The sequence below is a fragment of the Herpailurus yagouaroundi genome, unplaced genomic scaffold (assembly GCF_014898765.1).
Source record: "Herpailurus yagouaroundi ecotype Mexico unplaced genomic scaffold, PumYag 141, whole genome shotgun sequence".
Lineage (NCBI taxonomy): Eukaryota > Metazoa > Chordata > Mammalia > Carnivora > Felidae > Herpailurus > Herpailurus yagouaroundi.
This window is the reverse complement of record NW_024412396.1, coordinates 33,214,739-33,239,641: the sequence shown is the minus strand read 5'-3', so window position 1 is coordinate 33,239,641 and position 24,903 is coordinate 33,214,739. Positions and strand designations below refer to the sequence as shown.

The 24,903-nt window shown below is 41.9% G+C and overlaps 2 long non-coding RNA genes across 5 annotated transcripts in view; one reads left to right on the top strand and one right to left on the bottom strand.

The window, feature by feature from the left end:
• The window catches only part of LOC121031814 (uncharacterized), a 152,235-nt gene that overhangs the window by 73,445 nt on the left and 53,887 nt on the right, over positions 1 to 24,903 (bottom strand). The gene's annotated exons all lie outside the window — the stretch shown is intronic.
• LOC121031815 (uncharacterized) lies at positions 5,798 to 10,126 on the top strand. Of its 2 annotated transcripts, none has more exons than XR_005790907.1 (3): positions 5,798 to 6,133; positions 7,004 to 7,948; positions 8,898 to 10,126. It is a non-coding gene; the product is annotated as an uncharacterized LOC121031815 (long non-coding RNA). The 2 variants fall into 2 exon arrangements; XR_005790908.1 differs by having other exon boundaries at positions 7,004 to 9,161; positions 9,463 to 10,126.

The following is a 24,903-nucleotide window of genomic DNA, read 5'->3' as shown; positions in this document are numbered from 1 at the left end:
TAGAGACATCAAGTAATTCACTCAGGGTCATGCAGCTCATAAGTAAGAACCAGGTTTGAAGTCTGGATCTCTTTAATCCAAAGTTTATGTGCTCTCCATTGTTCTTCCTACACCTTAGGGAAACTGACAAGTCAAAGGGAGACCAGATAATGGGAATTACTTTAGTCTTTCCAATCCTTAATAACATTTCAGTTCAATTCCAAGAAGGGCAGTGATTTTCAAACTTCTTATCTTTTTTAATCTGCCAAAAAAATCTGCAACTAACCGACAGGAGAAGTTTCCCCCTAAATGGTGTCAAATCTTGGCAGTATTTTAATAAAGCAGCTCTTTCACCTCTGAAGGATTATCAGGTTGGATGTCCAGAGCTGAGAAGTGGCAAGATTTGGTTCTTTACTCTGTCTTGCATAGAGTCAGGGCTTCAGGCTTCAGGAAGGACAATCTCCATCAAAGGTCAGCATGTGCAGGAAAAGACGGTGCTCAGAATTATGGGGATGTTATGAACCAAGGTGAATGGACTCCACAGCTGAACCCTCACTAACGACAAGGTGAGTCGCCCTAATTCAGAAAGAAAGGGCCTGAGGAATGATGGGAAATCAACGTGCATCCCTTGGGGACCAGTTGCGGAAGGAAGAGGCAGAGCAAAAAGGTAGGGAAAGGGAGAAAAAGGGTTGCATAAAGAGAAGCAAGGGCTTGGTGTCCTTAAAAACACCACAAACCATCAAAACCCAGGCTGTGATGCCAAAGCAGCATCACGCATTTGCTCCGGCGGTCAGCATCTGATGGCTTTGATCCGTACAGGTGGAAAATGTATTTCCTATACCATCTATTAAAGAATGGGTGGGTAGCTGTGGCATGTGAAAATGCTTGTGTCTACAAGTGATGTGCACCCACACAGAAATATTCTTGAAAATCCAAAATGGAATTAGACTTGAGAACAACTGCATTGCAGGTGAAAATATGCCTCTTCTCCTTTGCATTGGGGGCAGCCTAGTTAGTAAAATGACCCTGAACCAAGTTAGGCTGGCCCTTCAAAACCCCAGCCTTGGATGGCTTTCCCGTTCCCTGCTATTTCCTAGAACTCGGGGCGGGGGGGGGGGGGGGAGAGGGTGTACCTGTAAAATAATGTCAAATTAAGAACAGCTTTCAAAATAGATAAAGATCATTATTTGCTCTAAATTAGTGTTATTGAAGTACATGTTTTTACATAAAGTCCAAGAGAAGTATTTTAATTTTATTTACCTACAATATAATAGCATTATGGCTAATGTTACGATAAGCTGCATTTTAGTGACCTTTTGATTTTTTTTTTTTTTAATGAAAGAAATTTGCTAAGATAGGCAACTTCCTTCTCCCTTACAGGACTTTCTCTTTTTAGACATTTATTTCTTGCTCAGCAAAAATAACAAGGACTCCAGAACTCTGCTTTATTAATAAAGGTAGATGTAATTTGAGTGGTTGATGAAACCAAGATAGCTTTCCAATTCAAATAGTTTGAAATCTAACATGTCTGATATTTAGAGTGAAATATGAGCATCCTCCTATTTTTATAGGTAAAAAATTCTAACACCCTTTCCTAATAAAATTCTAAGCACAGCAATCTGCTCCAGGTTAATCAGCAAGGCACTGCGGTATTGAGGTTGCTCAACTCTTAAGGAACAATTTCCAGGCAAGCTCAGTCTCTTGGAAGCTGAACCCTGAAAATAAGAATACCCCAAATATTTCTGTTTGGGGATTGTGTATTGTTGTTACGTATTTTTCCCCCTTCGGATTGTTTTCTTTCTATGAGGCTGTGTCCTTGTCCCAAGAAGCCCCCTGGACTGGTAACTAACTCCCTAATCTGTCTGCATCCTGGTTTTATTAGGTGGAGGGCATCAAGTGATAATGTACGACTTTTTTTTTTTCTTTTTTTTAAAACCTAGACAGGTTTGTTTTTCTAACTGTCAGCAGTGTTTTGGCTATTTTGAGAATGTAGGACAGGGTTAAGGATTAGTACCAGCATTCTCTTTTCTGTGTATCAGAGCCGCTTAGCAGTAATTAATCAGGACATTAGGTTTTGTACTCTTGGTTCAGGTCATTTGCCTATGAGCTGCTCGAGCCTTTTACAAAGGCATACTGCATATGTTTCTGGGTACCTTTTTGAGAGAAGATTTAAATTGGCCAGATGAATAATACTTTGTTACAAGTGTTTTGCCCTAGGCAAAAAGGTTTTCTTCATATTATCATAGCCTGAAGCTGCAATGCTCAAGCTTGATGTGACTGGTGTTATTCTGTCACATGGCAATGATGTAAGAACAGGCCTCTCTGTGTCAGACAAATCTGGATTTAGGGGAATTATAGCAGATGTTGCAAAATGGCAACAGTTTAGCAAGTTCCTTTTATCCCACTGTTGGGAGGCCGGACTACTAAGTGTACTAGACAGAAAAGAATGTTTTCTTTGATCCTTTACACTCTAGGGTAGGGACTTCCCCAGTTAGAGAACATCGTTAATGATATAGTTATACAGTCACTGATGGATCAGAATACAGAATTAAGGGTAGGATTTCTTCTTCTTCTTCTTCTTCTTCTTCTTCTTCTTCTTCTTCTTCTTTTAGTATTTGTTTTGATTGAGCTTAGTATTTGTGGTCATTTACATTATAAGCTTCAGAAACCCTCTAAGGTTTTATTCTTAGTAAAGAAAGCCTAATTCGGTAGAATAAACTGAAAAACAATAACAAAAACTAAGCTGCACAAAAAGTATTTTAACCTTGGCAACCCTATTCACTCACAGCTATTATGTACAGCTAAATTATACGAATTCTAAAAAAGAGAAATGTAGAAAATATAAGTAGATATTTTAATTCTCACATTCTAATAAGTATTAATGAATATATTCAACCACACTGAATACCGAGGTAATACTGCATTGCTACTGTTCAATGCAAGTCTTCGTTTCTTAAAAGAAAAAGCTATTTTCAAAAGCTTTGGATTTCAGGGATCTCGATTCTTTTATATTATATTCCTATAAAATTAATTCATACACATGATCAAGGTGAGTAGGTAGATGATAATGATATGGTGAAAAGAACAATCAGAAAACACATTCCTTGATGGAAGTGACGCCAGGTTTGACTTATGGGAAGTGTGTTGGTTGTTGCTTCTGTTCATTTCTAGGACTATCTCTGAGTCTCTAGAACCTTCTTTTGGAAATGCAGTGTTAAATATCACTACAGCATGTTGTCCACAGAACTTTATAACATGCCTGCAAAAGACAGCACGTGCATGCAGGACCACAGGAAATAATTTCCCACCAGGTAAAGCTTTCCAATGATTATTTAAAACACGCATGAGCATAATAAATTTGCTGTTGTTTATGCAAATGTTTATTGATCATTTCCATTGGAGCACTGGACGGTGAAATGTATGCAAACATTTAGACAATTTCTTTAACAGGCTTCTATCTTTTCAGAGTATTTTAAATATTTTGAAAGTGTTTTTATTTGCAAATTGTGATCGCTGCTGGGAGCCCCCCGAAGTAATTAGGGTATCCTAATTTTTCAAACCGTTTGCAATGAAACGAAGAAAACAATGAATGTAAGGTATGTTTAAAGAACACCAATGTAGGTAGACGTTACGTCTCACGTTCTTTTGGAAGGTATCAAAGGTAAAGACAAACACAAAAGCAGTCGGAGAGAAGACTGTCAGTAATGCCACATCATCCTTTGTAACATACTATCTGTAGCTGTATTTGATTATCTTTGTGCATTTCACCTACTTTACCACTGTGTGACCTGGAGAAAGGATTTGCTTCCACAGCGCAGAGAGTATTGGGGAAGATACTGGGTTTTGTCACTTGAATAATAGATATGATATGGAAATGGACTATAATTCCATAGACTGGTGTCCTTTAATAAGATAGACATATGTTCTCAAAATAAATATGCTAGAAATAAGGGCGAAACTCACATTTTAAAAATTCCAAAATCACACTTTATTTCAACATAAAATTTGGTACCTCTGTCTTACTGAGAGCTTTAAAAATAGGTACTTCCTTAAAGGCTGCTCAACTCTAACTTTGGATTTGAGATTACATGATAAAACGCACACATTTATTGGACATCATTCATCTAAACCCCTGACTGAATCCTTTCCTGTGATTTAAATTAACCTCTTCATCACCCAAAGCCAGGTCAGTAACACATTTTCTATTTGGTTACAAAGACAGCCATAATGATTGGGTTTATTACTGTACTACATATATTGGTATTTCTGCAGACATTCGAAGTGGGGAAAAAAGACAGTGGTTTTGTGAAACCTGCTCTGTTTAAGAGTCTGCGGGACTGCTAAAAATGTTCCCAGTGAAAGGTTTCTGGGGTTTTCCCCTCCTTTTTTCCTTGCGGTGTCTTTCCCAGATGTCTCAACAAACAGAAAACACGTATCTTTTTCAGAAATCCCGATACAACTCTCAACCATCCCGGCTGCAGACATAATTCCCACATACACGTAGCTCCATCTAAGAACAGTTTGGAAAAGTTTGCAGCATCTGTCGTTCCACAGCTGAAATAATTCACAGCCAGAGTAGGAAATGCAAACAATCCTTTTTCATATTTGCATACTCGGAATTTGGCTTTTTGATTCATGATTGTTCCCATTAGCTTTGAAAATTCACGTTTCTGTCTAGTTGCAGGTTTTGCTTGAGTGAGCTCAAATTACGCTCTTGACTCAAATATTATTACAAGTGTAAATACTTTGGAGATGTCAGTGTCTGCCACTGATTTGGGGGTATTTGTTTTATTGATTTTCATCTGGCGAGTTTAAAATATGAGCAAACTTTTCACGGAGGGTTTGGGGGCATTTGTTTGAACACTCCTGGAGTAATTGGAAATGCAACAATTGTTTAAAAAGTGGCATTGTCCATGAAAAGATTTAGTGAGGGATGAAGAAATTTCTTGAACCTAAAGACCTAATCTGGTGATCCAATTCTCCCCACTGTGTCCATTCCCGTGAAACTCCATTTACTTGCCCCTCTCCTCCACTAGCGCCCCGCGTCCTACCTAGCCAATCCTCTAGGCTTCCCACATTGTCTCCTCTTTTGTCTTTTCAGTCCAAACAGAAGAACAACAGATAGGGTTCTGAAGGGCAGGGTGCATCAGGAGCTGCAGGAGAATGGCTGAGATGAGGGTCAGAGTCCTGCCCTTACTGCCAACAGTTACTAGGGTTTGTGCTGCCCGGCTGAACAGTGTTCAAAGGCTTTGCTGGGCTTTGTTCCACTGTGTAGGGATTAGGCCTGGCGGTCTGAGAATTTGCCTTCTAATTAAAAAGGATAAAAGATAGAAGTAGCATTAGACTAAAACAGAGCAGTGATACTTCACAGGCTGATTTTTTTTTAAAGTCACAAGACCACGCCAGAAGTTGTCAGGATATTTTATTTCCTTAGTATTCCACTCAGATGAAAGAGGGAAAACTTTGGAAACTCTTCCCAGCTGTTTGCGGGGCACATGGAAGTCTAATTGCGTCTGAAATATCTGCTGTTTACAGTGAGACCATTCGGTGGGGGATTTGCAGTCCGCACTGGAGAATGAAGGCTGCCCCCAGAGCCACCTTCCTCTTTTTCAAACGCTGGCAAGAAACTCATTCTAGCAAAAGTGGATTCTGCTTTTCACTTCGTCCCAGTGTGCCTTGGTCTCAAGCCTTCCAAGGCCTACCCTACCTATTCTCTTTTCAAGGATCAATCACTCCTTTCATCTCCTTGCAGCTGTAGACACTATCTTAACCAGGTGTGAAATGCAATTAAGAAATAATTCGGACCTCACAGTCTTTTTTAAAATTCTTAATAGCGATGTGATGGAGGGCCATTTTTGATCTTTCACAGCAGCAGCACTATGTGTTGTGACAGTAAATGTGATTCTGTGCCTAGATTTTGTTAAGAAGGAAGCCATCCGCAGACTCAGGGGCAGACAGGCAAGCATCAAAACAGATGATGATGCACCCATCCTAACACGCGCTGGCCTGCCGTCCAGTGGGGCCCTTCTTGCCGCCTAGAAAGAACTGTGTGCTGACTGACACTTGTTGACTTGAAGGAGCGGCTGAGAGTGATTTGCTAAGTACTCCAAAGGCTGGTTCTACCCACTCTACCGCAGGAAGGAATGAATCCGAGGTGAGAGTTTCTGTTAGAAATGCTGATGAGATTATATAAATTAGTTGAGATGGGGTATTGGGGGGGGGGGGTAAGAGGGAGGAAAGAGTTTTGTGGAGGACTTCAGAGCTTTCAAAGCCACTGAGCTCAGATTGCATACAAGTATAAAGGAATGCTCCCTCGTTCCCACAGAGCTCATGTTACGTCATGAAGCCAAGGGACTGTGAATTTCTTATTTTCCACTTTTCTTATTTTTTGTTTTCAGTCTGCTCAGCATAAACAAGTAAAGCCCCCTGGGTGAAGGGATATTTTCAAAGCATGAGATTACGATGAGATTCATCTGTATGTTTCAGAGACACACACAAATATGCTCATGTTCACTTTCTCAAAAAATCCATACATATCCATATATATACATATATATATATATATATATATATATATTATTGATTAATTTTATCAAATTGAGCAAGTTACCAATTGACTACATTGGGCATAAATGGCAACATGGAAACCTTGGCAAGGACACAGAGCTATCTCACCACCTAGCGTATAAATTTTGGGGCTAAGTCTATACATGATGTAAATGCTGCGTTTGTCATACGACAGAACCCACCAGTATTTCTAATTTCCTAAACTTTAGCTTTTTTTTTTCTTTGAAAGCCCAAATGGAATTAATATGTCAGTGGCTATATTTTTTAAAAAGTGTGTGAATTATATCATGCAACCATACAAAATATTTAAGAAACAAGGCTTGTGAAATAATCCATATCGATTTCCATCATCAGCTTTGTGTAAAAGAATAAAAAGGTTCTCTCCAGTTCTGAGTTTGGGGACAGCCATGGTAATTTATGTTAAGTTTCAGTCCCTTCTTTTATTTTTGTCTTTTAGAGATGACCATTCCCCCTGCTGATTTTCCAAATGTAGCAAAGCTGGGTCTGCTAGTTCCACTCTAAAGAAAATAAAGATAATAATCTGATTTAGACATTGAAGAACATCGGTATGAATGACAACAGTAGTAGGTAACAGTGAGTCAACATTTTCCTTTCCAGTCCCAGCTTCTCTTTAGCATTTAAAATATGTCAGCCGGTCGTACAAAGCCAAATCATTTTGAGAATGTAATTCACAATATTTTGGCTTCTATTTTTCACCAGCTTCTGAGTAATATATTGTACAAGAAAGAGGTCTTTGTTGTGTTTATAATACATGTATAACCTGGTGGGAAGCCGAATAAAAAATGTATATTATTTGCATAACTTGAACTAAAGAACCTAATGCATTATTGGGTCTTGAATGTCTTAAATTTAAGTGAGCTGGCTTAAGAGTAATACTACTCTATTACTGTTCTGTAATTCATATAATGAAATCACACGGCTAAAAAAAATTTAAGGTTTTAACAATGATAAGTGGAACCTGATTTTTGAACTCCTTTTTAATGAAAACAGTAATTTATAAACTGGCACATGTGTGCCCCTTTTTGTTTGCTGACAATAAAAGGCTGTTGAATTTGTATCCTTTCATCTGCTCCCCCCTCCGCGCGTGTGAGAGAAGCCCATTTAGCCTCATGGCGCAGGCACCAAGGACTAACCACCTCCTGGAAAATCAAGGGATCTGCTTCCCAGGCACAACCATTGGAATGTCTGGACCCCCGTGCAACTTTCTGTGTGCTGACAACCACCCCACCCCAACCTGTGTCTCCTTCAAGTCCACCATATGAGTCATTTGAGCAAGTTGTGGTGACTGAAGTCCCAAAGCTCTCCAACTTTGCACCATACATAGAAAAGGAGAAGAGACTTCGCTTCACATGGGTGGTATAGTCATCTTTCAATCTTATGGGTGAGCGATGTCTGCCTTTAGTAGAAACATAAACCCATAGCAGTGCACCCTGCCCAACTCAGGAAATGTGCCTCTGCTTTCAAAATAGCTGAAGTTACTTAATATTTGTATATAGAGAGAACAAGTTCTTAAATGCACCATCACAGAAGTTCACCTTGCTTGCCTGGCCGAGTGCTCTGACTTAGAGCTCAAGAGAGATGATTCTTATCTATCTGTATTTGGAAATAAAGGACATAACCAGAGGTTGGAATGCTCCCTTCTTCCCAAACCAAATACATAGGATTAGTATGTATATTAACTATTTCACTTCACAATTACTAAAATATTTCTTGAAAGGACCTAGGAATGACTAAATTAGTGCGCTAATAAATAGAATGAAAAATAAAGGCAGTGGTCAAATGTACAAAAGCAAAAAGAAATTGTTTAAAAGAAGACACTACATAGTTGGGACACATACTACCTGTTATCAAATACAAATGCCAAATACTAACTGCATTGCCTTTTATTAATTTGATTTAAAATGTTTCAAAATTTTAAAACTGCTCATATGGGGCCAGGAAAGTATTTTTGCTTAGTGTACTTTCTCCTACAGTTGATGTAGTAGGTCTCCTTCCTGAGAATACAACACTACGGGCATAGCTGTCCTCATACTTAACTGTAATCTAAATGGCTTTGTTGAGAATGTGATAACTAATTATTTTTAATCTTAATATTAAAAAGCAAGGTCTGTAACAGACCAGCTCAATTGGAATATCCTTTCAAGAGATTAGAACCATCACACTAGTTCTACAAATGGCATCCTAAAAATCCTTCTGGTGGGCTTTCTGCTTTTTGTTTCTGGAAGGAGAGAAATGGGGGAGGGGAAAGTTTGGAGAGGAGACGTTGGCTTGAAAAATAGACTTGGATGAACTGCAGGCTCTGAAAACAGATTTCTTTATCTGCAAGCCAGGTTGGAGAGCATCCCCAGACTGCTATTCTGAGCCACCTCGCCCAGTCGAGAAGCCTGCCATCTCTCGGATGGCTTATGAGCTGGATGCTTTTTCACCTGCATGTCTCTGGACTTTTTTCAGCGTTAGGTCTCTCCTAAGCAGGAAAATTCCAATTTTGCCAACCTGTGTTTTGGTGATATGGACTACCATCTACCTGTGTGGAGCTGAGATCATAGAACTCCTATGACTGGCGATACAATTTGGATTGGAACCGAGGTCATAAGGTAACTAGCCAGTGCTTTATCCTCTCAGCCAAGCCCTTGATAAGGGCCATTCTTTGATGTTGAGAATGATAGTTGGCTTTTTCAGAACTTATATCCAAAACAGTAATACATAATGCATTTGCTTTCATCGTACAGCTGCTGATACATGGTTGAAGGTTAATTTAAAGATTACTTAATGAGAAGAGCTACTTTAAATCAATCAAATGCTTTAGAAAGCAAAAATGATCCTCACTAACAAAAAATACAAGTTGCAAGCAAAGAAGCCTACAGTTTTCAACTTCTTCCCAATCATTCATTACAGGTCTTCTTTTAATACAAGCCAGCGGCCGGCTGGTTGAATCCCTCTCACTAATGGTGCCTCTTTCTCCATGGCTGCATCATGGTAAAATTATTTACAGTAGACAGCGCCCCTCCTACGAGCTGTAAAGACTATGTATGACTGCTGTATGGAATGATCGTATCTACTATATTGGTAATAAGGGATTCCACCTGGCACCTAACTGCAACAAAAAAGCTGCTCATTTTTCCCCACATCCTTTGGTTCTGAAGATCGTGGCTCTTCTGTGCTTACATGAGCAGCATAAACATGGGACACACACACATTTGCTTCTCACTGGTTTGTGTTAGATGCTCTACTAGGGCAAATGCTGCCGACAATATCCATGACTTCTGCGGTTTTCCCTTAATAAAATCGCTACTCCCTCTGAGCTGAAGAATCATTAATCTGATTCTTTCTTGTTTTTCTTGTAACATCTGGTTTTGTCGAGCCTCATCCTGACTGGATTTCAGAAGATGTTAGGAAGAGAACTAACAGGAAAATGGGGGTGGGGAGAAACAAAGCAACAGCGATCTGAAGGCTACAGTTATTAGGAAGTGGTAGGTGGGGAGCCTGGGTGGCTCAGTCAGTTGAGCATCCGACTTCGGCTCAGGTCATGATCTCACGGTTCATGAGTTCGAGCCCTGTGTCAGGCCCTGTGCTGACAGCTCAGAGTCTGGAGCCCCCTTTAGATTCTGTGTCTCCCTCTCTCTCTGCCCCTCTCCCACTCCAACTCTGTCTCTCCAAAATGAATAAACATTAAAAAGATTTTTTTAAATACTAAGTAGTAGGTTACATCAAAATGAATGCCCAATCTATACCAAAATCAGAGTTGAAAAAAATCTAGTTTCCTCTTTTAAAAAGAGGGCAGACACACTGTTTAACTTTCTTCCAATTTTTTCATTATTGAAAAACAAATGCCATGAAAATGAGTTAGGTTTTCTTGACCTTTGTAAATCCAGGATGCTCCCGACCCATTCTGTTTGTAAGTAGATAGTAGTACAACTAATAACAACAATAACTACCCTTCATGAGTGCTTGCTGTGTACCAACTCATTTAATCCTCATATCATCTCCATCTTCCTAAACAGAAACCTGAGGCTCAGAGAGCCTAAGTACCTCAGTCAAGGTCACGCAGCTGGAGTTAAAGCAGCTATGACTTGCACCTAGTAGTTGGTGTGAAAGCCCTTTACTTTTAACTACTATGCTATGAACAACCACTGGTCTATGGAAAGGAAAGTCCTAGGAAAGTCCTGCATCCTCTTTTTTTTTTTTTTTTTTTTTTAATTAAATCTGTGCTTTTAAACAGCACAGACTATAGAGCCCAACTGCCTACTTTTAAGTCTTTTACTGGTTATGTGATGTAGGGCGACTTCACCTTTCTGTGACAGTTTGCCTCGTCTGAAAAATGGGAACAATCATAATAGTACGGTCTGTCACAGTGTGTTGGTAGGATTAGATGAACCGCCAGGCAAAACCTCTTAGAACAGCACCTGCTTTGACGTGGTCAACACTTTTTTTTTTTAATTTTTTTTTAACGTTTATTTATTTTTGAGACAGAGAGAGACAGAGCATGAATGGGGGAGGGGCAGAGAGAGAGGGAGACACAGAATCGGAAGCAGGCTCCAGGCTCTGAGCCATCAGCCCAGAGCCCGACTCGGGGCTCGAACTCAAGGACCGCGAGATCGTGACCTGAGCCGAAGTCAGCTGCCCAACCAACTGAGCCACCCAGGCACCCCGATGTGGTCAACACTTAAGAAGCGTCCTATTTTCTTTTGTTGGTGTTAAGTAACCCACAGGTGATTTTCTTAAGCCTTATCCATGTACTCTTCTGTGACATTGATGCCCCATTCTCTTCACTCAGCCAGGATATGTCAGGACATATGTCTGCTGTCACCAAATAACTCCGTGACCAAATAGCCCTTCCACTAGCAATCAAAAGAAAATAGAGGGCCTCGGGGCATCTGGGTGGCTCAGTCAGTTAACCATCAGACTTCGGCTCAGGTCATCATCTAGCGGTTCATGAGTTCGAGCCTCGCATAGGGCTTTGTGCTGACAGCTCGGAGCCAGGAGCCTGTTTTGGATTCTGGGTCTCCCTCTCTCTCTGCCCCTCCCCCCACCCCCCTCTCCCCTTCAAAAATAAATAAACATTAAAAAAATTAACAAAAAAGAAAACAGAGGTCTCATTTCCTTTATCAGAGCTCTTAATCAGAATTTTATATAGTTCTTGGGAAGGAACAAAATGTTTGGGTTCAAGAAAGTATTGACTAGGGGCACCTGGGTGGCTCAGCGTCTGGCTCTTGATATTGGGTCTGGTCATGATCTCACAGTCATGAGATCGAGCCCTGAGTCGGGCTTGGTGCTCAGTGTGGAGCCGGCTTGGGATTCTCTCTCTCCTCTCTCTGCCCTGACCCCTCTCATGTGCACGCGTGTGCTCTCTCTCTCAAAGGAAATATTTTTTTAAAAGAAAGGATTGATTATAATTGAGTACACTTTTAAAATCAAAATGCAAAACTCAAAAACAGTTTAAAATTAGCTCGGAAATTAAAAAAAAAAATTGGAAGTATGCTATTGACATCATTAAATACAAAGTCAAACTCTCACAACTGACACATTGGAGCATTCAATAACTCGTAAACGTGCTTGGCACTGGAGTACCCAGCCAACTGCAAGTACGTGCATACATTCTCTGGACTTCACTATGTGTTTCTGACTGTGATGTTAATGGCTCCTTTGAAGAGGTTAAAAGCATATTGAGAGCAGCAATCGATGCAACTGTATTTATATGTTGTAATTTTCTCAAATATTAGGATACACCTTAATCAGAAATGCATGCACCAGATTACAAGATAAAGGACACTTGTCACACTAATAAATATTGCTTATCGTCTTTGATTTCAACCCAGTGGCAATGATTTTTCTAGCATAGCACACACAGTGATTATCTTAATATTCTAATGCTAAATAAGAGTATATTCATAGATGTCTTTAGAGAAATTTGAGCAAAATTTTCAGAAACCCTTCGCCTAAATTGCTGCTTATTTAAATTGCCGCGTTTTTATTTCAATGGTTTTTGGCCACACTGAAGCCATGGCCAGTTTCCCTGGGAAGTCAACAGAAGTTTGGCAGGTGCATAGAGCTCTCGGCAGGGCAGAGAGCAAGAGGAGACGGGAGCTCAGAAGGTCATTGTAAAATTTTGGACACCTTTCTGCAGCTTTCATAACTCCAACCCAAAACAGTGCTTGGGGAAAGATGGAGTTGGGGTGAATTTTGATTTGGGAGTTGGAGGTTCTGGTAGTTCTCTTTGGCTAAGATCTTGTAACACGGGGAGAGAGCCTCTGTTCTTGAAGTAAATAGGTATCCGTATGCAAAATGGATCTCACCTGGGAGTGGGGGCACGGCCCACGTGTGCCCATGATGACCCACGGACACCAGATTTCTCTGAGGGGGTCCACAGGCCTTTGGCCAGCAGCGAGCAAGTCCATGAGGAGCAATCTGACGTGTGGACCGAAGCACAATGTGGCTTTTCTTCTCTTTGCATTTCTTTGTTTTGATCATACCGTTCATGTTCTTTATCAAAATGCCTTTCTCCAATTTCCGCAGCCCAGCGGTTTGAACGTTTGCATGAAGTAGACACATATCACTACATATGAACCGTGAAATGTATTTGAAAATAAATGTTTTAATTAAAATTGACATTTCTGAGCCTACTGCTGAGAGCAGCTGCTTTTTCTCTAAAATTACTTTGTCCATCTCCATAGGAGCCCAATATAAGAGGAGTTTCCATCCCACTTTAATACTAATTTAATATCAAAGGAACAGCATTACTGTGTATACACAAATTTTCTTCTTTGGGGTGTTAAACTAGTTCTAAAAGACCAGAAATGGGTTTTTCACTCTCATAAAGCATTCGCCTGTTTTGCGTATTTCCCCCAAATGTATGCATTTAACAAGACGGCTGTCCGAGATGGACGGAATGGGAGCTTTCTTGTGCAGGGTTTATGGAGGGAGGCGGGTCGAGAAGTAGACATCTGTGCCTGCTCTTACTCCCGTCCCCTCAATCTGCTGGGTGTGTGTGTGTGTGTGTGTGTGTGTGTGTGTGTGTGGAGTCAGACAGCCCCGGGTGTTTTGGGAAGAACCACAGCTAACCTGGCCTGGCACTTACTATGGGGGAGGCATCATTCGTTCACTCACAGATACAGCAGTCCTGCAGCCTTCACGGAGCTTATGTTTTTGTGGGAGGAGGCAGAATATAAGTTATTTGGCACACTAGCATGTGAGAGTCGGTCTAGGAAATACAAAGAAAGAAGGGAGAAAGAGAGGTCCAGGAGTGAGGGTGTTTGCTGTTCAGAAAAAGGTGGAGAAGTCAGAATGCAGGTTTAGAGGAGGTGAGGGGAGCAAGACGTGCTGATACCCTAGAGAAGAGTGCTCCAGGCAGAAGCAAAGGGGGAGCAAGAGGCTCCAAGACAGGAGTGTGCCTGGTGAGGATGAGACGGCAGCAAGATGCTGGTGTGGCAGGAGCAAGGAGAGCAGAGGGAGAAGATAAAGTCAGGGGAGTAAGGCGAAGGGAGCCATGGTGAGGACTCTGACCTCCACTCTGAGCCACTGGAGGGTTTTCCTTAGTGGGTTGCCATGATGTGGCGTACTTTTAAAATTTTTTTTTTTTAACATTTATTTATTTTTGAGACAGAGAGAGACAGAGCATGAACGGGGGAGGGGCAGAGAGAGAGGGAGACACGGAATCGGAAACAGGCTCCAGGCTCTGAGCCATCAGCCCAGAGCCCGACGCGGGGCTCGAACTCACGGACCGCGAGATCGTGACCTGAGCCGAAGTCGGACGCTCAACCGACTGAGCCACCCAGGCACCCCGATTTGGCGTACTTTTTATCAACGTTTATTTATTTTTGGGACAGAGAGAGACAGAGCATGAACGGGGGAGGGGCAGAGAGAGAGGGAGACACAGAATCGGAAGCAGGCTCCAGGCTCCGAGCCATCAGCCCAGAGCCTGACGCGGGGCTCGAACTCCCGGACCGCGAGATCGTGACCTGGCTGAAGTCGGAGGCTTAACCGACTGCGCCACCCAGGCGCCCCTTGGCGTACTTTTTAAAAGGATAACTCTGGGTGCTGTGTTAAGGACAGATCTAGCCCCTTTCTTTACTATTCACTTTTTTAAAATGTTTATTTTCGAGAGAGAGAGAGAGAGAGAGAGAGAGAGAGAGAGAGGCAACACAAGTGAAGGAGGGGCAGAGAGAGAGGGGAACAGAGGATATCAAGCAGGCTCTGTGCTGACAGGAGATAGCTCATCGCGGGGCTCAAACCTGTGAACCACAGGATCACAACCTAAGCTGGTTGGACACTTAACCCACTGAGCCACACAGACGCCCCTTTTAAACGTTTATTTTTATTTATTTTGACAGAGGGAGAGAGAAAGAGAAAGCGAGAAGGGGAAGGGCAGACAGAGAGAGAAAGAATCGCAAGCAGGCTCTGTACCGTTGGTGTGGAAGCCCACGTGGGGTTCGATCCCACAAACCGTGATACCATGACCTGAGCCGAAATTAAGAGCTGGACACTTAACCAACTGGGTCACCCAGGCGCCCCCAGATCTAGTCCTTTTTAATACATTCATGTATTATTAAGTCTCACAACAACCCCTATGAAGGGCATTATTGTCATCTCCAGTTTAACAGAGGAGTAGCTAACACACAAGGAAGTTGAGTGACTCACCCAAAGCTACACCTAGAAAGTAGGAGACGGGTTTTCAAACCCAGGCTGCAGGGGTAAAAGCTCTGGCTTCTAACTGCTATGCTCTCCTGCCTCTCCAAAAATAGAGTGATACATTCTGCCAGAGGAAGAGCAGCCAGAAAGATTCACGTAACGATGCAACTTAATATTGCACTGATAAGAGTATATTAAATATGCCATCAACTCCTATATTTCAGGAACCACCAAAGCCAATGACGGAAGTCTCTTCCTCTAACCTAGATCTCACACTGAGCCTCCCAAATTCAACCGCCTAATTCAGGTTAGTGAGCTCGACACGCTTGGTTGATAGCCTCTTACGTGCCAGGATCTATACTAAGCAGTTGTGTTATCTTTGCCCTTGAGGAATTTATATCACAGATCGCAGAGAAGCAGAGACATCAGCATTGTTCAGTATAATGTCTCCTGAGCATCTCCACCTCGATGTCTTGTGGATGCTTCCCAGCACCTGGTCCCAATCAAAGAATCTTTCTGCCTGATCCTCCCTCTTGTATATCCTGAGTTGGATGATGATATTCTAAAGAGGCGGAAGTCTTTGATTCATCGTTGAAATCGCTCCTTCTCACATTCCCCACCTCCTCTGGCCAGGATTTCCGTCAGCTCTGCCCCCTAAGGATTTTAAGGATGACTTTCCTCCTCCTCGTTGCCTTCTCCCACCTTCCCCGCTTGCAGGCCACCACCGACTCCAAGCCGGGCAGGTGTCGGCAAGGGACCGGATGGTAAGTGTTGTGGGCTTTTCAGGCCACGGATAGTCTCTGTCGCATATTCTTTGCTTTTTTGTTTTGTTTTGTTTTACAACTCTTTAAAAGTGTGCAAACCATTCCTGGCTCCAAGGCTGGCTTTGGCCTTATGTTCACAGCAACGGCCCCCAGCAGGTCTACCTACTTTCAGGCCATTCTCGTGGGCTGGCCTCCCACGCTGGCCTCTCCCCACCCATCTTTCTATATCAGACATTTGAAAGCCCAAGACTTCGACTCTTTCCTTTTCATTTAAATCATGATAAAAGAAGTCCCTATTGTTCTCCTCTTTTGAAATTTCCAGTATGCCTCCTATTATCTATAAAACAAATAACGATCCCTTACGTGCAAGAAGGGCTCCCAGCTGCATCTCCGCTCACTCCATCCTCCACACCAGGAGGAGCCACAAAGAACATGTCATTCTGCGAACACCCTATAATTCCCTGAAGCCCTTCTACGTGCACCTGCAATTTCTTCTGCCTGGAATGCCCCCCCCCCCTTTCTTCCTTACTTTTCATTCTTCTACTTCTTTGAAAGATTTTCATTTTTAAGTCATCTCTACACTCAGCAGGGGGCTCGAAAACTTACAGCCTGAGATCAAGAGTCACTTGCTCTACTGACTGAGCCAGCCAGGCGCCCCTCTTCTTCTCCTACTCCTCCTTCTCCTTTTCCTTCTTCTTAATTCTCTGTTGGTTTACCCTTTATGGTACCTCAATTCACATTTACCCTTCAAGATCCAACTGAAAAGTCATCTCATCGATGAAGTATTCCAGATCCTTCCTTTGCCTCTGTCCTGTCTAGCTGAAGTAGTGGCTCCCTGTGCTTCCACAGGGATGTACATACCTCACCCCCTTAGCAGAGCAGGTACCAGCCCAAGCGAGGTTGCCTGGGTTCAAATCCAGCTCTGCCACTGACCAGCTGTGGCACGGTGGGCAGAGCTCTTCCTTGGTTCCCTCTCGGGGAAAATAGGGATTGTGTGATGACCAGGTAGGTAATACATGTTACATCTTTAAGACTCCCTGACATATCCTCAAGACGCTAAGTCCAGTTATTTTCTCAGATAAAGCATTGAGTATGATGTTTGATAAATATTTGATCAAGAATCTGCCCTCCCGTTAGATTAGGCTGCTTGAGGGCAGAAACTAGGTTTTCTTCACCTTCATTCAAGGCCCAGAAGATAGTCTGTGTTAAATAAACGCTCACCAGTTGCATGAATGACCCCCAACACTGGGTGTTTTGAAGCAGGTATGGTTATTCACAAAGCTCCCTTGAAAAGAAGACCTTCCCGGGGTGCTTGGCCGGCTCAGTTGGAAGAGCATGCAACTCTTTATCTCAGGATTGTGAGTTTAAGCCCCACATTAGGTGTAGGAATTACTTTAAAATAATTAATTAATTAAAAAAGAAAAGGAAAACATGCTGCCTCCTCTGGGGCTGCTGGAAGCAATGGAGAGGAGTCCTTCCTCGGGAACAGAAAGACTAAAAAGCACACAGATTGAGACTGTGAATTCTCAAATGGCGAGCCTGATTCCACCACATTTATATACGCATCCTTGGGCATATAACTTAACCTCTCTGTGCTTCATTTTCTGCCTGTGTAAAAATAACACTGGCCTGATAGGGTTTGGGGAGGATGAAATGATTTATGCATTTAATGAACTTAAAACAGCGTCTGGGGGTGTAGACTGCACACACAGAAAATGTCAGCCATCATTATGATTATCCATATCCTTCTCCTCTTAGGGTATAGGGTTGTATCAGACCACAGCCATGCTTCAAAACCTGGATACAATCCCACTGAGTTATGTTACTACATTATTTTCTTTCTTTAGGTCTCAGGAGATATCAGGGCCAGCCCTAGACACAGGTGAAGTGGAGATATTAGGTATGCCACTATTTTCTAGCCGCGTGTGGTTAAGTGGGTACATTAGGATATTTTAGCCTTCACGAAATAGAGGCTTCTGATTAAACTGGCCTAAACAATGAGGAAATTACTATGGCACATGATAATAAATTCAAAAGTAGGCGGTGCTGCAGCTGCTCAAATTATCAACTGCATAACATCATCAAGGACCCAGATCCTTTTCATCTTTCTGCGCTATCTTCTTCAGTATGTCTGCCTGACTTTAGGCCAGGACTTTCATGGTTACAAGAAAGCTGCAGGAACTATAGCCTGGGAATCACATTCAGACACAACAATATTCACTGGATGAAGAGGAATGTCCACTCTTGTGTGCTACACACAAGCAAAATACTTTTGACTTGAAAAATGCTTCTTGTGGAGGCCCCAAGCAGAATCCCTCCATGTCTCCTTGGTCAGATTTGGGTCACAGGCCCAATCCTAAACCAAAGATTGTCAATGGGATCACCATGGTTAATTTACATTAACTGGGATTTACCCTAGAGTTTGGAATAGGGGTAGATTCTGGAACAAGATTGAGGTTCTATAAGCAAGGAAGAACAAGGGAATGGCTACTGAAAAGGCAATTAGGGTCTGCTACAGAAAATTTCTGGTACTTTTTTTTGATATTTTGGTACTTATCACAGTGGTTTACAAGAAGTAGATCAAAAAATAGTCTTATTCAGACTAAAGTATTTTAGCAGGGTTATAAACTCCTTGTTTTGTGTTTTATATATTTTTTATTTTTAAAATAATAACACATCTGATGGGGTGCCTGGCTGGCTAAAGTAGGAAGAGCATGTGACTCTTGATCTCAGGGTTGTGAGTTCATGCCCCACGTTATGTATAGAGATTATTAAAAAAATAAAAAAAATAAAATATTAATACATCTGAGATTTGGGCAGTGCAAGCAATACGATTTAACTCTGAGGTGTAACAGGTATAGAACTGACAAAGGACTTTCCTAGGAACCTGAGGAAAACCTCTATTTAAAAGGGCTATTTTCCCAAAGCATAAGAGACTCTTAAAAACTGAGAACAAACTGAGGGTTGATGGGGGGTGGGAGGGAGGGGAGGGTGGGTGATGGGTATTGAGGAGGGCACCTTTTGGGATGAGCACTGGGTGTTGTATGGAAACCAATTTGACAATAAACTTCATATATTGAAAAAATAAAAAAATAAAAAATAATTAAAAAGTAATTGGAAAAAAATAAATAAAAAGGGCTATTTTCAAATTATGGAAAGAGCCCAAACATCCATCAATATATGTCCATGAAGAATGGATAAGGAAGATGTGGCATATATATACAATGGAATATTACTCAGTGATCAAAAAGAATGAAACCTTGCCATTTGCAACAACATGGATGGAGCTATAATGTATTATGCAAAGCAAAATAAATCTGTCAGAGAAAGTCAAATATCATATGATTGGAGGGGTGTTGGGTGGGGGGGATGGGCTAAATGGGTGAGGGGCATTAAGGAGGGCACTTGTTGGGATGAGCACTGGGTGTTTTATGTAAGTGATGAATCACTAAATTCCACTCCTGAAACCATTATTACACGATACGGTAATTAACTTGGATTTAAATTTTAAAAAGAAGAAAAAAGAAAAGAAAAGGGCTATTTTCGGGGCACCTGGGTGGCTCAGTCAGTTCAATGTCAGGCTCTTGATTTCAGCTTTCAGCTCAGGTCATGATCTCACGGTTCACAACATTGAGCCCCATGTCAATTCTCTTTCTCCCTCTCTCTCTGTCCCTTCCCCACTCACACGTGCTCTCTCTCTCAAAAAAAATTTTTTTAAATAGTTATTTTTGTGTCCATGAAAACTGAAGAGTCAGTCTTACTGAAGGAATTCATATCTGAGAGACTTTCATCCTACCCTGAAACAAAATGATGGTCAATGTGCTCTGACCATCTACCAGGCTCAGACACTAACCTTGACTGTATCTGTCATTGTCCCTGCTTCACCTAAAACTAGATAAGAGCCTTCGATAAGCATCAGATTATGGAACGGGCACCAACGCTTAGCTACCATTGTCTAGAGAACTGTCATTTGCATCTGAAATCAACACCTTAATGAGGACATTGCCCTTTGCATTTCAGAAATATGTCTTCTATTCAACATTGTCATTTTGTAAACTTCTTGGCTAGCATCAAGAAGTATGAAAAATTCATAAATAATTCATAATTCATACTGGGATCTTGTACTGATATCTTTGGGCCAACTCAAGTTTTATATTTACACAGGATGAGCAAAAGAGATCCTAAAAGTTTTGACACTAAAACTACGAAATACAAATTTAGATAAATTTAAAGAGGAGCTCCTATTATAAATGTTGTCTATATTTTGAAGACAGAGAATACTCACAATTTTGAAGTGAAAGAATTTTTAAGATCACTCACAGACTTTTCGGCAATTTGTCCACAGATGAGGACACTAATTCTCAGGAAAAGCATATGATGGATGGACCTAACTTCTCAGAGCTTGGGAGCTGCAGAATTGAGATTAAGGTCACCATTTTTTTTGCTACTCTTCTTGACAAGTGGAGTCTAATTCTCCTTGAATCTGGCTTGACCTTATCGAACTGCTTGACCAATAGTATGTGACACAAATTGATAGAGGGTTTAAGAGGCTACGTCAGAAGAAGCCTCGCACCTTTTGCCTAGGCCCTCTTGGAATGCTCGCTACAAGGGGAGCCAGAAGTAAGAAGTCTGACACATCCCGAGAATGCCGTGCCATGAAAAAGCCCAAGATAGCCAGTGGAAAGGCAGCATGAAGAGCTTTGTCCAGCCCCCAGCTGTTCCAGCCACCCCTCAGCCCAGATGTCTGATACAAGAGTGAAGAAGCCTACAGATGACTCCAGTTCCCAGCCACCATTTGATTGTAACCACATAAAAGCCCCTAAGTTAGAACCATCCAGCTACACCCAGCTGATCCACAGAACCATGATAGATAATAATCAAATTTGTTTTAATCCACTAAATTTGGGGATGGTTTGTTATATGACAATAGATAACTAGGACATCCTCTGACTCAACACCTTTACCTGCAGCAACAATAAAATACACAAAACAGGGAATTTGAATTCTAGACAGAACAAACATTCTTCAAGCCGTTGGGAAGTTATATCCTTGCTCTGCTCACATAATCTGTAAAGCATAGAGTCATGGAAAGTCCATTAGAATACAATCCTTAAAATGCTTTAACAATGCACATTACATGACAACAGTGATCTTCATCATGCATATGACAGTGTAGCTCAGAAAGTGAGGCATGTTCAGAGGACACGGGACAATATACTTTTGGATTCTGCCATATTTACACCAATATTCATAAATGACTGTGAATGCAACTTGGAAGAAAGAGATCTTCCACAATAGTTTTAAAGGCCCTTTCAAGGATTATCAAGATTCAAATTCATTCAATGTTACAACAATTGCACAGCTGGTCTTATTTGAAGGTATTATTGGTCAGTGTTTGGTTTTACTGCACAAAATTCTCTAGGGAAGAAACTGGATTATTACCACTAAGGAATCAGTGATTTCTTACCCCTAAAGAATCAGGATGTTGATTCTCTCATTGCTGCTTTCCATGGGAAGTTGTCCACAAATATCTCAAAGATTTAAAAGCTTATATCGGGAAACCAATATTGTCCCCTGTGGATCTCACTATTGTATCAATTCACTTGTAACTTTTAGGGATCTTGAAAACATCATGTTAAATGAAACAAGCCAGACACAAAAGAACAAACATTGTATGATTCCACTTATGTAAGAGACCTAGAGTAGTCAAATTCATAGAGACAGAAAGTAGAAAGTTAGTTACCAGGAGCTGGGGGCAGGGAGGAATGGTTAAGTTATTGTTTCATGGGTACAGAGTTTTAGTCTGGGATCATGAAAAAGTTCTGGAGATGGATGGTGGTGATGACTGCACAACATTGTGAATGTAACTAATACCACTGAACTGTATGCCTACAAATAGTTAAAATGGTAAACGCTGGGTCATGCATATTTTACCATTATTAAAAAAAAAAGTTACATTTTACTTTAAGAAAAAAATAAGACAAATAACAAGAAGAATTTGAGTGTTTTATAAGTCAGCTTCCCAGCGGGAAACAGATGGCACACTCAAATTAGGACAATTTGAGGAGAGTTTAATAAAAGGACTCTTTACAAAGGTTTGGACAGAGCATAAGGAAATGGCAAGGGAGAGAGGAGAACCCCAGGGCTAGGATGGAAGGAGCAGGGAACCAGAAGCCAAAGAAACAGAAGGCTGTGTGGAAAGATTCTTCTAGAGGAATAAGACTTTCAGTGTGGGGAGAGCCAGCCTGTAACAAACCTGCAGGAAGGACACCAGAGGGGAGCATGGAGAGTGGATAAGAAGGGCAAAAGGAAGATAGCCACCACAGGGTTTGGTCTAATATGGTGTCCTCAAAGCAGTAACAGAGACCCATTAGCATCACAGATGCATACTACCCAAGTCTGCTTTCTCGTTGGGTCCCATAGCATAGCAACAACCAGGCCAAAGCATCTGCTCTGTGAAAACACAGAGAAACCAAAAAGAAACACACATGTACTTGGATATTCTTTCTCATTAGATACAGCTTACTCTCTGGGGCTCAAAGCCACACTCCACCGCAGCACCCCGTGAGTCTGGATCATCTCTGAGCCACTTCCCGGGAACTGACACCCTAACTCTTCCGGGGTCAAAACCCAACAGAATGAGGCCCAGAAGGAGAGAAGAAGCAGTTAGCAGTCCTTCCGTATCCTGTTAAAAGCCAACTCTGTAAGTTGTGGCCTCCAACTTAAGGACTTACCTCTTTCCTGTCCATCCCTTTCAAGGGGCATAGACTGTTCCTGTGGAGTCAGCAAAATGAAAATACCAGAATGTGTAGCAATGAGCCCCTTATGTGCTTTTGGTTCTGTTGGGTTCTCATTTTGATTTTGTAGAGGGGTTTTCAATATGAATAATTCTGGTTTCGCAAAAGGGTGTTCTGAGAAATCCTCTTTATTCTTTGTGGGGTAGGTATGACAAGGGTTAATGCAATCATCACATTAGTAGAAACTCACACGTCATGATCGGAGGGTGATTTTTGCCTGACTAACCCTCTCTTGCCTGCCTCAACTCAGCTGTCCCTCCTACCTGACTTAAAAATCTCATTCCATTAACGTCAATCCTCCAGGTTAGACCACTACAGCCAGGTCACGGTCTCTCGAAGATCACTGCTGCTATGCACATATGTTACCTGGCAGGAGAAGAAGGGCCCCTGATTAGGAGGTAGGGGAAGGACAGCCATCTTCTGTAGGCCTCTTTCATTAGCACATTAGCATGAATGAGCTTATCAGATTAGCTAATTGTCACCTGGACACTTTGGACAGTGCAGAGATACTGGTGAGGCACATTTCCACAAAAAGCAGGGGGGAAGCACAGCGATGACAGGTCCCTGAAGGAGGTCGGAGCATCCTGGAAAAGTAGGACCCAGTGAGGAAGGACAAGCGAGGTGCCGCAGAGGACAGGGGAGGTGGGAGAGGGAGCTCCGAGCGAGGAGGTGCTAAAGATGAATTTCGCCACTTTCAAGGTTCGCAGGGGAGCCCCCCCTGCTCCCTGCGTAGAGAATGGCAGATACACGGAGCGGCGCAGGCACAAACGGATCAGCTGACCTCTGTTTCTTGAAATAGTACCACGAGCAAACTTGTGTTCTGGTAAACGGAAAATGAGGTAACCTGCAATCCCTTCCCCTACAAATACCTAGAGAAACTAGATAAAACACACAAATGTTTTTCAATACATACATAAGCATCTGAGAAAGGAAGGGAGAGTATTGGCCTCTGTGACACAGAAGCTCGACTTCTTTTTTTTTTAAGTTTAATTATTTATTTTGAGAGAGAGAGCATGCACACATGAGCAGGGGAGGGGCAGAGAGAGAATCCCAAGCAGGATCTGCCTTGTCAGCACAGAGACCTCTGTGGGGCTCCACACGGGTCTCGAATTTATGAACCATGAGATCACGAGCTGCGCTGAAACCAAGAGTAGGACGCCTAACCAACTGAGCCACCCAGGTGCCCCTCACAGAAGCTTGGCTTTTAACACACGGGCAGGACCAGAAGACTGGGGTAGCACAAAGTGGGAGTTGAAACTAAGACTCTGGCATAAAACCAGGACTCTGACCTTCAGTGAAAGGAAGGATGAGAAAATCTACCCAATAACACTGAGAAATGACATGGAAATTTATCTGAGAAATGACCTTCAGTGAAAGGAAGGATGAGAAAATCTACCCAATAACACTGAGAAATGACATGGAAATTCTCACCTCTAGGTGAGAATAAAACCTCCTGAATTCATACCACAAAGTCAGGGAGCCCCAAAGTATAGAAACCAACATAAAAGGTGCTTCCGTGCCAGTGGTAGCCAGCCTTTGAGATGGTCCTCAAGGATCCAGTGACATCACTTAGCTGCCAGGCCAAAGCACCTGCGCTGGGGGGGACGTCCGTCAACCTGGGCCCCACAGGTTTCCCACAGATTGAAGTCTCACTGGAGATGAAGTCACAGTCAAAGCACATCATAAACTATCCTAGATTGTCCAGACAATACACAAGATTAAAGAATCTCTGTTTAAGAAAAACTAGGAAGTTATAAACAAACAATAACCTAATAAAAAGGAGAACACGAGTACAGATAAAAAAAGATTTTCTAAATCATGAGAAAATACTTTAAATGGCTTCATGCCAACAAATTTAGAAACACAAGTGAAATGGAAATTTTACTTTGAAAATAAAACCTATCAAAGCTGATACAAAAAGAAATAGAAAACTAAAGACCGTAACAATCAAAAAAAAAAAAATTGGGGGTGCCTGGGTGGCTCAGTTGGTTGAGGGCCGACTTGGGCCCAGGTCATGATTTCGCAGTTCGTGAGTTCAAGCCCTGCATCCGGCCCTGTGCTGACAGCTCAGAGCCTGGAGCCTGCTTCGTATTCTGTGTCTCTGTCTCTCTGCCCCCTTCCTTCTCATACTCTGTTTCAGTCTCTCTCTC